Genomic DNA, 15,948 nt, shown 5'->3' on the forward strand with positions numbered 1-15,948 from the left:
GACACATAGCTGAGGTGGCAGATATTGGAAAATCTTACAAGTGGCTGGAAATGGCTGGACTAAAAGACAAGACTAATCATGCCAGCATAAGAACAGGAACTAAGTACCAGATCAATAGGAGCAGGGGTCTACCATACTAAACAAGACCTGAGTGCAGATAATGCCCAGAAGCCTCAGAGTCAGTCCAACATATAGTGTCAGGGTATAAAATACAGGCAGGAACAGCATGCACTAAACGGCATAACTAAATAGATGGCATTTTGTATGTGGGCAGTGTATGGATTATAACCTCTCATGTCCAAGTGGAAGGTTTCACAGAAGGTGGTGGAATAAAAGGGCTAAGATCCTATGGGATTCCAGATATAGACAGACAGGTACTAGCCAATGACCATACAATGTGACAGTAGACAAGGAGCAGAGGACAGCAGCGGTGATAGATGTAGCAGTGCCAAGTGAGAGCAACTTCAGGAAGGAGTATGAGAAGCTGGGAAAGTACTAGGGCTTGAAGGAAGAACTAGAGAGGATATGATAAGTAAAGACCAAAGTGGTCCTAGTGGTGTAGGAGAACTTGGATCTGTGACTCCTGTTGGGAGAGTGGCTTCAACAAAACTCAGGAACAACAGAGCTCTCTGTCTAGAAGAGTGCAGTGTTAGAAGTACCATATTTTCCGGCGTATAAGACAACTGGGTGTATAAGACGACCTCCTACATTTCCTGTTAAATTATAGGGTTTGGGCTATACTCGCCGTATAAGACTACCCCTCTTCCAACGCACACCAAATAAAAATAAAAAACATCAGATTTGATTTTAATATAGTAATTTTAATTCAAATGCTTATGTCATGCAGGTACTTAGTAGGAAAACTGTCACTTATAAACATAAGGCTGTTTGTCATCAGACATGTAAACATAAAACAGTGCAAGTGGATTAAACTTTTCCTAATTCACTCTAAAGCTTTCCCTGCGCAGACCAAATGGGAGATCCACTCCAGGTTTTCCAGCCAGCCTGCCCAGTTCCTGAGTCAAATGTGTCCTTAGAGCTAAGCAGCTGCTCTGGCTGCTGCATTCCCCACCTGCCCTGGCTGCTGCATTCCCTACCTGCCTTTCAAGTTGGGATAGACTGCAGCTGCTCTTCAACTTTAGAAGGAAAGACGGCCAGACCCCAGCCTGTAAAAAACCACAGACTGCAGCTTCTTCTCCAATTGGTCCCGCTTTCCCTGCGCAGACCAAATGGGAGATCTGCTCCAGGTTTTCCAGCCAGCCCTGTCCCTAAAGTTTCAGCACCCGGCGTATAAGACGACCCCTGACTTTTGAGAAGATTTTCATGGGTTAAAAAGTCATCTTATACGCCAGAAAATACGGTATCTAACATACAACGCAGAACTCTCAAACTCCCAGGCCTCTAGTAGTGGACCTGAGATTGAGGAAGAGACATATCACCCATAGGGAAAAGAAGAGGTTTTTTTTATATGTATAACAAAATAAAGAAAAGCTGCTCATAGAACTGAAAATACTAATACACTAAAGATGGAGGGGGAAAAATACATGTGGAGCATTTATGGAACAAATTTTTAATGTCAAAAAACACCATATCATGATACATATACAAGCTCTTACATATTAAGAAAAGAAATGATATGAGCAGTTAAAATAAGGAATAATGCAAGGCTGTGAGGCTTTATAATGTCTCTATGAAAATATTAAAGCTAATGGACAAAACTGGCATAGCTGTGTTAACAAAATTGTTTATTGCAATCCATGACACAGATTATTTCAGATAATTGGATAATGTCTACTGTTTCTCTAATAAAAACATGCAATGTGTAAGAATGTAACGAATATCATTCAATAAACCTAAGTCATTTTAAAAAAAATTCAGAAGTGTGAAGTATTTTGAGTGTAACTCAATTTGATTGAAGTAGATGCTAGATATATATTTTTAACAACCAAACCAAAATCTAGGAGACTACAGAGTTGTGAATGTTTCTGCACAGATGCTTTTGTGGGGGGCAACCAGAGTAAGAGCAGTGCAATGGCATCAGTTATGGCATCACAAAGCAATGTTTGGTAAAATACAAAGATTGCAATGATAAATTTGTTTTTAAAGAGCTACAAAATACTTTATTATAGTGTGTCCCTATCCTAAATGCCACCATCTCATGGATACTACTCATTTTTATTTGGGGATAGCAATAAAAGCCCAATTTCTCCTTACTGTCTTTCATTAATTATATTTTCTCCTGGTGCATCATTTTGTTTGCACTTTTGTTTAAAACTGACATGTGTCCTTTATGCAATGTGTTTAATTACCACAAGGTGTCACTAATGTTGCATTTCTTTTGGCAGTATGGTCAATATACTTTATCATTTACACACTCTAGCTGCTAATCAAAGTGTTTGTTGTGTTATATTCTTAAATAATAATTCAGAAGTATTTTAAACATTTTAACCACATTTTTCACCTGATCATTGTTTCAGAAATCAAAAGCCACAGTGTTACAACGACCTACAGCAAACTTATTTGATAAAATCTAAAGTTTATAAAAAATACTTCGAAAACATAAAACGTACCTGTACTGACATTTCTGCTCATCAATATATTTGCAGCAATTTTGTAAAATATTACCAAGAAATCTCTGACTTCTAGATATTGATGAAGAGTAAATACTGTTTATAATTTGTAGGACCCAGCAACGAAGAAATATACTGCAAACTAAAATTTGGCAGAAGAGCAAAGAAAACCTTAGAAAAGATAATACAGATGCTACGATGTGCCTACACCTAGAAAGATCTGAATTATGCAGGCAGTGGTTTTTTGGCTATTCCTATGACATTATGGAAGTTGAAGCTGGATGTCAAAGAAGCAGGATAAAAATAATATTGATGCTTTTGTACTTTGGTGTTGGAGAAGATTCCTGAAATCCAAGGATAATAAAGAAAACAAACAAAAGTACATAAAACAAATTAAGAACTCTCATTTGAGAAAAGATGACCTGGATCAAATTATTATGTTTTGTATTCATTACGCAAAGACCATGATCAGCAGCAAATTGGATGGAATTAATTGGTGATCAATCCACCATTTTAAGACCTGAAAGACCAGGTTGGGGATAGATATTCTGAAAAATATAATTAGTAAAAATGCAGTAACCTGATAGCAGATGATACCACTCTAATGGCAGAAAGTGAAGAAGAACTAAAGAGCCTCTTGTTGCGAGTGAAGAAGGAGAGTGCAAAAGTTGGGTTGAAACTTAACATTAAGAAAACCAAGATCATGGCATCCGGCCCTCTCAATTCCTGGCAAATAGATGGGGAAGAAATGGAGGTAGTGACGGATTTTATTTTCCTGGGCTCCAAGATCACTGCAGATGGGGACTGTAGCCAAGAAATTAAAAGACGCTTGCTCCTCGGGAGGAAAGCAATGGCAAATCTAGACAGCACACTAAAAAGTAGAGACATCACCCTGTCAACAAAAGTGCGTATAGTCAAGGCTATGGTCTTCCCAGTTGCAATGTATGGCAGTGAAAGTTGGACCATAAGAAAGGCTGAGCGCCAAAGAATTGAAGCCTTTGAACTATGGTGCTGGAGAAGACTCCTGCGAGTCCCTTGGACTGCAAAGCAATCAAACCGGTCAGTCCTAGAGGAGATCAACCCTGACTGCTCTTTAGAAGGCCAGATCCTGAAGCTAAAACCCAAATACTTTGGCCTAATGAGAAGGAAGGACTCACTGGAGAAGAGCCTAATGCTGGGAAAGATTGAGGGCAATAGAAGAAGGGGACGACAGAGAATGAGGTGGCTGGATGGAGTCACTGAAGCAGTAGGCGTGAGCTTAAATGGACTCCAGAAGATGGTAGAGGACAGGAAGGCCTGGAGGAACGTTGTCCATAGGGTCGCGATGGGTCGGACACGACTTCGCAACTAACAACAACAACAACAACCTGATAGCACAAAATCAACCAAGCGGTGATGAACTGAAAAGGGGGGGGCTACAGGTTCTCCATCCCTCACTCTAATAAAATATAAGAGCAGGAAGGTTTTAACAAATCAGCTGAGGAAAGAGGTACTTTGAGAGGTGTGTGTTGAACTCAGAATAGAGGTAAATGTATTCTGGAGCTATACTGGAAAAGTTCTATATGTTCCTTCTTCAATTGATCTATGTGACCTGACTTTAATATTTTATTGAATGTAATTTGTATATTTTTCCCTTACAAGCATATACAAAATGTATTTAATTGACCACTTCCATTTCTTTCTCTGTTCTTGCGTTGATGGCACCACAGCTATATTTGTAAGAAAAAACTGCCACATAATGAACAAGATCATTGAACCAACTAACTCATGTTGTCTGTTTTGATTGTTGGGAGCTCTCCAAGGTCTGCCTCTCTCATCCTCTTGGAAAGCTCTTTTATCTAGGACAGGGGTCTCCAAATTTGGCAACTTTAAGACTTGTGGACTTCAACTCCCAGAAATCCTCAGCCAGCCATGGCTAGTTTTGTTTTGTTTAACTTAAGATTGGGTGTTTCATCTTCTAGTCAGCCCTGTTTTTATTATATGCATTATACCTCTTTTATTTGTAAGTCATCCCATTCCATTGAGGAGTCAGATGGCATTGAAGTTTAAATAAATGAATATTGAAAATCTTGGTATTCCGAGCCAAAATAGTTTGGAGAAATATTTAGTAAAACTTTATTCATTGCTATTCTGTGGATTCTGTTCATTTAGGGATACAAGTAGTCCTTGACTTGGGACCAGAATTTCCATTTTTAAATGATGTAGTTGCCCTAGTTGCCATGCTTGACTGAATCTCACAGTTGTTAGGAGCGGCAATTTCTTGTCAGCCTTCTATAACAAAAGTTAGTGGGGAAGCCAGTAGGAAGTTGCAAGTCCCAGTCTAGCAGGAAAGTAAGTAGCTGGTGCCAGGTTGAGGCACTATGTGAGAATGCAAAGGAGGATCAGTAAGGTTGTACAAGGGTGTAAGAGGGTATGCACGAGGCATGCTATGGTTCAGGAAGGGTGTGAGGGACTGCATAAGAGGCCAGCACAAGCACAGAGGGTATGAAGAAGGGTGCACAGGTAAGGAAGGCTTATCCCATTAACTTGTGACCATCCCTGCCAGCTTTGCCACTGACTTTCTGGGGAAGCCAGTAGGGAAAATTACAAATGACAGTCATGTAATCATGGGATGCTGAAATCAGTCATAAGGACCAGTTGCCAATTGTCCAGATCGTGATTACATGGCTATGGGAGTACTGAAATGGCTGGAACTCTTAAAGACCAGTCATAATCACCGTTTGTTGAGCATCATCATAACTGGTTGTAGGTTGAGGACTACCTGTATTAATGCTTATAATATAACAATGAGTATTGTATATTTGTATTGTATATTATATTTTATACTGGATAGTTTTGTGGTGACATGCAGACAACAACACATATGTATACCTGCCCCCTGTGTCCTTATCAGTCTACACTTGAGACCTCATAGCAGCGCAATAGCATGCAATTAATGTTGCTAGTTTCTGGGCAAGATCTGTTTAACTTGTACATATTTTAATCTTGTATTTTATATTTTATATTTTATGTTATATAATATGCCTCATTTTAATTGTAGTGCTTCTGATACAAATAAACAAACTGGACAATTGACCATGAATCATTTGGCTAACTTCCAGAACCACAAGATATTTGGCTGATTCATACAAGACTAGGTTGGCCTTGATTCATTTCAAAAAGACCCTTAAATTCTCAAGCAAGAATACAGTTTTAAAATTAGTTTAATGCTACACTCCATTATGGTGTACCTTAGAGATTTCTATAGAATGGGTGGGGGAGAAGAGAGACAAAAAAAAGGCAGACTGCTCCCATAACACTGGATTTAATATGTCTTTTCTGTGATCATGTCAAGGTCCTATTAAGACCATTTTGTGGATTATTCTGAAATACAGATATAGCTCCATCTGAATTTCAATCAGACTGTGGTTTGGTGCTGTTTTTATGCATAACACAGTAATAAGAATTCTGTTTTTTTATGTATTTTATCTTTGTTGATAAATGAAAATAAATATGTTTTTTAAAAAATCCTGTCTCTCTACAGTCCAGCTTAATCCACCTGAAACTATTTGCCCACTGGCTAGTTATAGGTTTGAGGTTGGTGGTTCATCTGAGTTTGATCATCTGTGTTAAGTACATTGGACTGTGGGCAGAGTTGTTGTCTTGAGAGGATTTTGTAGAGGCAATGACCCAGTTACTGATTCTTCCACATGGGAATGATAAAGACAGTTCTTGGGATGGCACAGTTTCAAAGAGCTGCAGTTGCTCAACCTGGAATGCCTAAATTATCATTCCCACTGGGTTACATGACCCTTAAGTTTCCATGCATGATAGAGACTTAACATAAGGCTATTTTTCCCCACTGTACGTCCTTTTTCTAACAGGGGACCTGACTTAGAATTAATTTAAACAAATATATGGAAGATATTTTTGTCATGCAAATACAGGAGATATACCATGAACAGGATCCTTTACTAATTAAACAAGTTCCTGGAGGGGAAAAAGTTATCAGGTACTACTATATAACATAGTGCAAATTTTTTTGAGCAAATGCCTTTCTTACTTTGGTTGCCAGACCCAGTGATGCACCAAAAGTTGTACAGAATTGTAGTTTGTAATATGGGAGAAAGCGGGAATATGAAATATAGACAACAATTTTATAACTGCATTTATACTCTATGTAATACCTATTATTTAAACATAGATTAAATCAACTTCACTTTTGTCTTGACACCACCCCGTTTAATATGGCTACAATTATTCCCCTGCAGGCATATTGGATGTATAATTATTTTGGTCATATAATTGGTAGTAATAGCCAAGATTTTTCTATCTTGTTTTTAATATTTAATTTTATATAGTTTGAGGAGAAAGAATTATAGATGTCCCATTCATTTAGGCTGAGCTCTTTCACTCCTGTTCATGAAAATATAATGTCTTATTTAATGCAATGTGTTAATTGACTTTAAGGCTGCAAACTATGTGATTGTTTCCAAGCCGCATGAAGGCTATCTATGTCACTTTTTTCCAGGTAATCATAGCGAGACCAAGAAATAATGCTCCAACTTACTTCTGGTTCTCTTTCTTGTTTCAATAAAACATTAACTATCAATAGACAGCATTATAACTGTCTATTCACCAAATTTCATTTTCTCTCTTTATGTCCGCGAAATGTACAGCAAGGTGTCCAAATGGAGCCAGAGACGCTGACACAAACTTGTAGTTTTATATAAATAAATACATTTTATATCAACATATTTAGCAAACAAGATAGTCAGGCACATCACTACACCATGAGGTAAATCATCAAGTAAATCACAGAAAAAGCATACAGAGCACAAAGAAGAAAAAGACAGGAAAAGGGGAAAATTCCCTTTTCTCACCCAGCAACCAATCATAATGTACATTGCCTCCAACCAAACAACTACAACTGTGCATTCTGGCCCATTATGCATTTTACTGTTCCAGCTATTGAATTGAACATCTTAACAGTTTATAAAGTAATTTGCTATAAATTTTATGAAACAAAATAAGATTGAATTCATATGTTTTTACAAATTATGCTAAGGGTGGTGGATTAATTTCAAAGTAATAATAATAATAATAATAATAATTTTATTTGTATACCGCCCTTCTCCCAAAGGACTCAGGGCAAACATATAAAAGTACAAAAATACAAAAGTTAAGAAAGAATTAAACGAGATGCCCAAGTTATAACAATAGGTTAAAATACATTTAAAACAACAATAAAATCCAAACCCATCCCCCATCAGGCCAGGCCGGCTTGTTTGAACAAATAAATCTTCAGATCGCGTCGGAAGGAGCGAAGGTCGGGCGCCATGCGGAGCCCAACCGGCAAACGATTCCATAAATCCGGGGCGCCCACAGAGAAGGACCTCCCCCTGGGGGCTACCAGACAACATTCTCTGACTGGTGGCACCCTGAGGAGGCCCTCTCTGTGGGAACGCACAGGGCGGAGGAAAGTTGACGCCGACAGCAGGTGATCCCTAAGGTACTCCGGACCCATGCCATGTAGGGCCTTGAAAACCATTACCAGAACCTTGAATCTCACCCGGAAGACAACTGGGAGCCAATGCAGCTCACGGAGCAGAGGTGTAACATAGGAGTATCGGGAGACTCCCAACACAACTCTCACGGCTGCATTCTGTACCAGTTGGAGCCTCCGAGTGGTCCTCAAGGGCAAAGTAAGCCTAAAGCCTAAAGAGGATCATGCCTATTATCCCACAATTTATAGAAAGGAATGCATTAAGGATATTATGCATCAGTTTACAATAATTGTGAGATGAATAAAGCTACAGCTTCTATAAGAAAATGCATCATTCTTTTTCTTTCTCTTAACAATAAGACTAGGACTGCCCCTTCGCTCATTCCGCAGGGACCTGGCTCTTTGAGCTTTCTGGCCTGGACAGAATATTAATTGGGATTTTAATTGTATTTTAATTGGGGTTTTATTTCAAGGTCAATATAATCTTTTTAATTGATTTTAAGTTTTGTAATTTGTTGTATTGTTTTTAAAAACCTTGTGAACCTCCCTGAGTCCTACGGGAGAAGGGCTGTATATAAATCTAATAAATAAATAATAATAAATAAATAAATGTTTAAACAATGCTCAGCTATGGTTTATTGCAGTTTATGAAATAAACAGCAATTGGCTGAGTTCATACAATTCTCTAAACAATAAAGAATGGATTTTTATAAAATTATTATTTACAGGTCCTACATGGATTCATAAAAGGGCAGTTTCCTCTTGGCCTTTGAAGTTTCTTCTGGTACTTTCACATATCAGTCCTAGCTGTAACTTCACCATGATTTTGAACAGTTTTAATACCACATTGCTCAAGGACACTTTGTAGTCCACTAATAATAGGGTAACAATTAAATGTGATATCAGAAACTGACCCAATAAGTTTGGCAAGTCTTTTCAAAATGGTCCAGAATTCTAGAAACTTGTACCTCCTTTTGCAGGAAAAGCTGCAAAAGTATTGGATTGGTTCTGTCCCTTCTTCAATTTCTCTTATCTCTTTTTAACTGATAGTATGACCTCTACCATATCTCTCTCATCTTGCCATGGTTTCCTGCAGAGGAGCTTATGTTCAATTCCTACAGGACTAGGAAATAGAAAATGTTGAAACCCTTCTCTTCCTGAGAGCCAAGAGAAAGACTGTCATGTTGGTCTGGATGGGCTAATCATTTGGAGATAAGGCAGCTTTTAATATTTCCTATTTTGATATTTGCTAATCGGTTAAAGAAAGTACTATATATGTATATGCATATATATATATATATATATATATATATATATATATATATATATATATATATATATATATATATGTGTGTATATACATATATATACATATATATATATATATATATATATATATATATGTATATATATATATATATATATATATATATATATATATATATACATATATATGTATATATATATATATGTAATTAATCAGTGTTCTAAATAAGTGTAGACATTAGTACTATGCAAAAAAAACCACCCTACTATTTTTTTCTGTTCAACCAAACTGATTAAAGAGAATTTTCATTCAAATTTTCACTGCACATTTCTCTCAGAGAAGAAAAGAATTTAAGTGGAATGAATAAGCAGAAACTGATATCCTTGAAATTATTCTGCTGCGGCAAAGGTTTATTTCTGGATGTTCCACCTTTAATTATGGTCTCTTCAGTAGTCTTCAGGCACCCCAAATTTCAATCATATCCTAAAGAAAAGGTGGTGATTGAACTCCTTCCACTGAGCTTCTTCAATCTGGGAAAGGTAGACAATCATGTGTCACAGTGATAGACAGATACTCAAGAGAAAAGAGCAGCACCATCAATATTACCCACTCCTACCTTCCAAGGGATGCAGTGACTCAGTGGGTTAGGACGCTGAGCTTGTCGATCAGAAGGTCGGCAGTTTTGCGGGTCAAATCCCGAGTGCCGCGTAACAGAGTGAGCGCCTGTTACTCGTCCCAGCTTCTGCCAACCTAGCAGTTCGAAAGCACGTAAAAATGCAAGTAGAAAAATAGGGACCGCTCCGGTGGGAAGGTAACAGCGTTCCGTGAGCCTTTGGTGTCTAGTCATGCCGGCCACATGACCACGGAGATGTCCTCGGACAAGCGCTGGCTCTTCGGCTTTGAAACGGAGATGAGCACCAGCCCCTAGAGTTGGAAACGACTAGCACGCATGTGCGGGGGAACCTTTACCTTTACCTTATCTTCCAATAAGAAATTCAGGGGGGGAAACACACCTAAAGAAATCTGAAAAACATTCTCAAACAGTTCAGAATAATAAACACAGTCATCTTCTAGAAATGTCAAGGCATATTTTATACATAGACATAATGGTACCCGAACTTATATAAAAACACAAGTGTGGATACACTGTAGATACAGCAATAGTGCTTTCTGCATAAGTATGTAAAGCAGTCTTGAATAAGCTATCTACCGTAGTCTCTGTCCTTCAGTACATGCTTCACAGGAAAGGCGTCCAAATGAGCTGAGTTATCAGCAGAAGCTGTTGCATGCCAGTTGCTCAACTTGGGTCTGTTGCGAGAGTGAGTCACAGAGGACAGATAAAGAAAGTATGTCAACACTGGTTGTAAGGAACCTTCTCTCAACTTTCATCTCCTTGAAAGCCTTATCTTCTCACTTTTTTTCATTCTTTTGTGGCAGTGGTCTTGAATTATGAAACCAAAGAACTTGATGCATACTTTTAACACTTTTCTGAAGCATATCTTTGTTGGAATTTCTTTCTTCAATAATCTCAAATACCATCAGGTTTTTTTTAAAAAAAATATTTAAGGATTCAGATGTGTGCACTTTTGTTACTCTTGTTTCAGGTTATATGACCTTCAGTGAGTCTGTTAATATCTGTGTCTCAGTCTTGCATCAAGTGAAAAGGGGCATGGTTTTTATTATCAACCCTTTCCTCAAAATTCGCTAGCAGAGCACGCTCTGTGGGAATGATCACTATACTACTAACAGTAACCTGAAAGGCACTGTTTAAGCCAGTATTTGTGAAAATACAGCAGTTTTCTTGCTTTACAACTTATTGCGACTTTTCCCCACTGCTGGCAATGGAAAGGGTGCAGTTTCGGCGTGATGCATCCGGCCTGCGGGCTGGCAGTTTGACATGCCTGCTTTAGTGTATCTTATTTTTAAATTATATTGGGTAAAAAATACAGAAGCCATAATTTTCTTCATTGGATGCATGAGGAAATAAGCTTTTTAATCAAGGGTGCTTCAAAGTCCTTTTTAGCTCTTTCCAGCTTGATCAACTTTGGGGAACTGGCCTAGTCTCCAAATCAGAGATAAACAAGAATGGATGAATGGCTTCTGTGTTAATCTTCTTGGGAAGGAGGAAGGCACATAAAAGAAATGTGTAGGCTAGAATGCAATGGAATAGCAGAATCTAAAATGCATATCAGAACAAGCCAACTATTATGAAGGACAAATAGAACCTAATGAGTCACAGTTACGAATGCTTACATAAACATGTGTCTTCTAGTGTGTATGTTAATGTGCACCTAAGAAATGTCCAGATTTTTTAAGATTATTAGAGCAGAATAACTACAGTAGAATGCTGCTGGTTTAAGACCTCCTTCAGAACATAGTGTGATCATGCCTGGGAATTGAAGCCTTTTACCCATATCTTTGAAAGAATGGTTTGGATATCTTACAAAATACCAAGGAGAGCATAGTTTATATTTATTTATCAAATTTATATGTCTACCCATCTCATCGAAAGTGACTCTGGGTGGTGTACAATGACATATTAGATATTAAACTGATGAGAACAGATACTATCTTTGATCTTAGCCAAAAGACCAAGAAGAGTTTATTATTTATTAACACTTTATATTGGACATACACCAATAAAAAATAGTATAAGATAATAGCATAACAAGTAGTATAAAATTCTACTTGTTAGGGGGGAAATATTCACTTCCTCATCAACCGGGTGAGATTCAAGGTGCTGGTGATGACCTATAAAGCCCTAAATGGCTTGGGTCCGGGATATCTGAGGGAACACCTGCTGCCGGCATCAAGTTCCCTTCGTCCAGTGCGCTCCCACAGGGAGGGTCTTCTCAGGGTGCCACCGGTAAGAGATTGCTGGTGGGTAACACCCAGGGATAGGGCCTTCTCAGTGGGGGTGCCTGCCCTTTGGAACCAGCTGCCAGTGGAGCTGAGGACTGCCCCCGACCTCCGTTCATTCCGCCGGGGCCTGAAGACCTGGCTCTTCAAGCTCTCTGGCCCAGGCTGAGGATTAATCTTATTTTAACTGGGGTTTTATTCATGCAGGGGCAAATATAATTTTTTTTAAATTTGTTTTTAATTTTTGTATCTTGGTTTTTTAATCACCCTGTAAACCGCCCTGAGTCCTTCGGGAAAGGGTGGTATATAAATGTAATAAAATAAATAAATAAATAAAATAAACCTCCTGGCTTCAGTACAAACACATTGGCTATTTGTAAAACATATATACCTATGATTAACAATTACAGATTATGACTTAACATCATTTTCTAGATTTGCACATTCTAGTTCAAACTGTGGTTGGCTAATACGGTATGTTGTCTGAATACAATCTCAATCAAATTGCCAACATTTACCAATTTCAAGAAAACCAAATTTTGAATATGGCAGAAATAGCCTATTTTGTACAAGCAGGCGCCTCCAACATGCTATGATAATTTGCATATGTGAACATGGCAATGTTTATCCCATAACCCATCTCTTATTAATAAGCAAAATAAATAAGTAAATCTATATCCATTTATCAGAAAAAGGTCCAAGTGGAGCTCTAAAATATAAACATTAATTAACATACATGAAACTCAACTTTCTACATCTCATCTCTTAGCTGTCAGCAAAACCCTATTTAAAAAGTATATAAAGGTGCCAATATTTTAATGTAAACAAACAAAATTTAAAGTTTAACGTGACAAAACCAGACTGTTTGTCCTTTAAAAAGCTGAAGTCAATACACAATATTTCTCCTGTTTCAAATGCCGACAATTCGAGAGAGAACTACCCCAAATAGCAGTTTTAATTATAACTTCACAGTATATTAAAGATTTTAAGGCAGTCCATATGTTTGGCACTCAGTAATCAGATAGTGAGAAATCAAGCAATCTATTTGAGCTTGAGTTGCTTTTCTGACTAAGTAAGATTAACTCAATAGATTTGGAGATGAACGGGAATTTATTATATGTTAATGTTTCCCCACTCTGTTATCTTATTTAAAGGTTCATAGAAATTTCCAGCAGCTAATGGACTTGTTTATAATACAAAGAAAATTTCATATGTACTAGTTTTGTAGTAATTGGGTCATCTTTTGAGATTAATAATAAAGGTAATTATACAATTGGCAATATGATTGTTTTCATTCTATATTTTTTTAAGAAAATGTCTACCATAATCATCACGCTTTTTCAAAATTTTGCCAGCTCTGAATGATAATTGCAACAATTGTCACCTGAACTGTCAAGAATAGGTCTACAGATTGCTTTATGTTTTAATTTGTTCCTCTTTGAATCTTCCTTGTCCTGGCAAGTTACCGGAAAGGTATTACTCAGTTATGAGCAAGAGTTATTTGTATGGTTGTCAGTTCAAAGGAATCCCATAAGGAAGCCTGGATCAGTGCTGGTTTAGCTTTTGATATCTCAATCCCCAAGGCTAGAGGCTAGTCTACCTGAAAAACAAGTTGGAAAGGTGAAGCGGGGGTTGAGGTGGGTGGTCCAACTAACCAAATGTCCACCGACTCTGATTTCTTTCTTTCTGTCTTTTTCATCTTTAAAGAAACATCCATATTTTGGGTCCCTCTGGCTGATTCCCATTGTTTTGTTTTCTTTGTCTTCTGGTAAAGCTTTGCTTCCCATCACCAGGGGGGTTTCAGATGGACAGCTCCTCCCAACATTGATCCAAATGCAGTACTTGGTTTTTTTCTCTTGAAATCTTTTCTGCAGAAAACTAATTAAGAGCCCAGCAAGTCAAAGCCTCTCACATTTCTGTCAAGCCAATGTTTTATTTAAATTCAAAATGTCTGTCCCACCTTTATAATACTTATGCTTGATATAAGTTGGATCTTAACCACATCTGCTAGGGACAAGCCCCACTGTTCATGGCAAGACAAGGTTGATTCTAACAAAATATGCCTGCCATGCCAGGCACATGATTTGAATTGCTTTTTTACTCTTACTTATACTACTACTGCTTATACCTCAAATATCCAAATAATTCAGTCAGCTCTGAGTAGCATTTATGCACCTTAATACTTTGGATACTAGTGCAACAATATGTAGCAGTATTGTGTGTTCTTGCTTATTCGGGCTTTTTTAGGACAAGCTATTTCACTGGATTCTTATTTCTTATTTCTTTGGAAAGTGGTGAGATTTTCCCAACTGTACAGATTTTTTTATTGAGATTTTGGGGAGGCTTTTTCAAGTTTTAATGTTCAAATAAGCTAGGTGATATCTTCCTGCTCATATGTACTGTTTTGTACATAGGTAAAGGTAAAGGTTCCCCCGCACATGCGTGCTAGTCGTTTCCGACTCTAGAGGCCGGTGCTCATCTCCGTTTCAAAGCCGAAGAGCCAGCGCTTGTCCGAGGATGTCTCCCGTGGTCATGTGGCCGGCATGACTAGACGCCAAAGGCGCACGGAGTGCTGTTACCTTCCCACCGTAGTGGTCCCTATTTTTCTACTTGCATTTTTACATGCTTTCGAACTGCTAGGTTGGCAGAAGCTGGGACGAGTAACAGGCGCTCACTCTGTTACGCGGCACTTGGGATTTGACCCGCCAAACTGCCGACCTTCTGATCGACAAGCTCAGCGTCCTAACCCACTGAGCCACCGCGTCCCCTGTTTTGTACATATAAGCATCTAATAATTTGGTGATCTAATGATAATCCTCAACTCAGTAATGTTACACGTATGTGGCTGTGTATGCATAAGACATTTTTCCCATTCAGTTGTGTATTATTTTCAGATACTGCCTGGACAAGTGCCTGCAGTTTTCTTTGCAAGATTCTTCAGAAGTGGTTTGACATTGCCTTTTTCCTAGAGCTGAGAAAAAGTGACATCACCCAGCTGACTTCATGTCCAAAGCCAGACTAGAATTCATAATCTTCTGGTTTCTAGGCTGGTGCCTTAAGCACCTCAGAACCAAATTAACTTTGTATACCAAACTGAACCATAGTCATGCTTAATTTACAAACTGGACTGCATGATTTGTTCCACACATAGGAAAAAGAGCCTTGGTGGAGCAGTGGGCTAATGCCTCTTTAAGTAACACCAGCTGCCTGCAATTAGTGCAGGTTCGCATCCCACCAGGCTCAAGGTTGACTCAGCCTTCCATCCTTCCGAGGTAGGTAAAATGAGGACCCAGATTGTTGGGGGCAATTAAGCTGACTTTGTAATAATGCCGCTTGGGGTGTGTGTGAAAGCCCTAATAAGCAGGCATATACATAGAATGAAGGCTACTGCTAAGTTTGTAAGCTGCCCTGAGTCTTCGGAGAAGGGCGGGATATAAATGGAATTAAAAAAAAAATCAGAGGTCACTATTGCAATTATTGTGTACAATAGTGCAATCTACTGCAGGATTATTGTACTGACTGTATTACCATAAAATGCTAATCAGTGGTTAATTTAACAATGGTGTTTTCAATTAACTCAATTTCTTTGGGCAGTTATGGCAAACCTTTTGTGCTTGATGTGTCAAAAATTCAGAAAATTCCCAACTTGACTCTACTGCCATGTTACAAACAAACACACACACACTCACTCACACACATTTTGGTTAAAAGAGAAACCATTCTTTAATATTTATTTAATTAAAAAAATAGTCCAATTATTTGTGGTA

Source organism: Vipera ursinii, assembly GCF_947247035.1.
Source record: "Vipera ursinii genome assembly, chromosome: 3".
NCBI lineage: Eukaryota > Metazoa > Chordata > Lepidosauria > Squamata > Viperidae > Vipera > Vipera ursinii.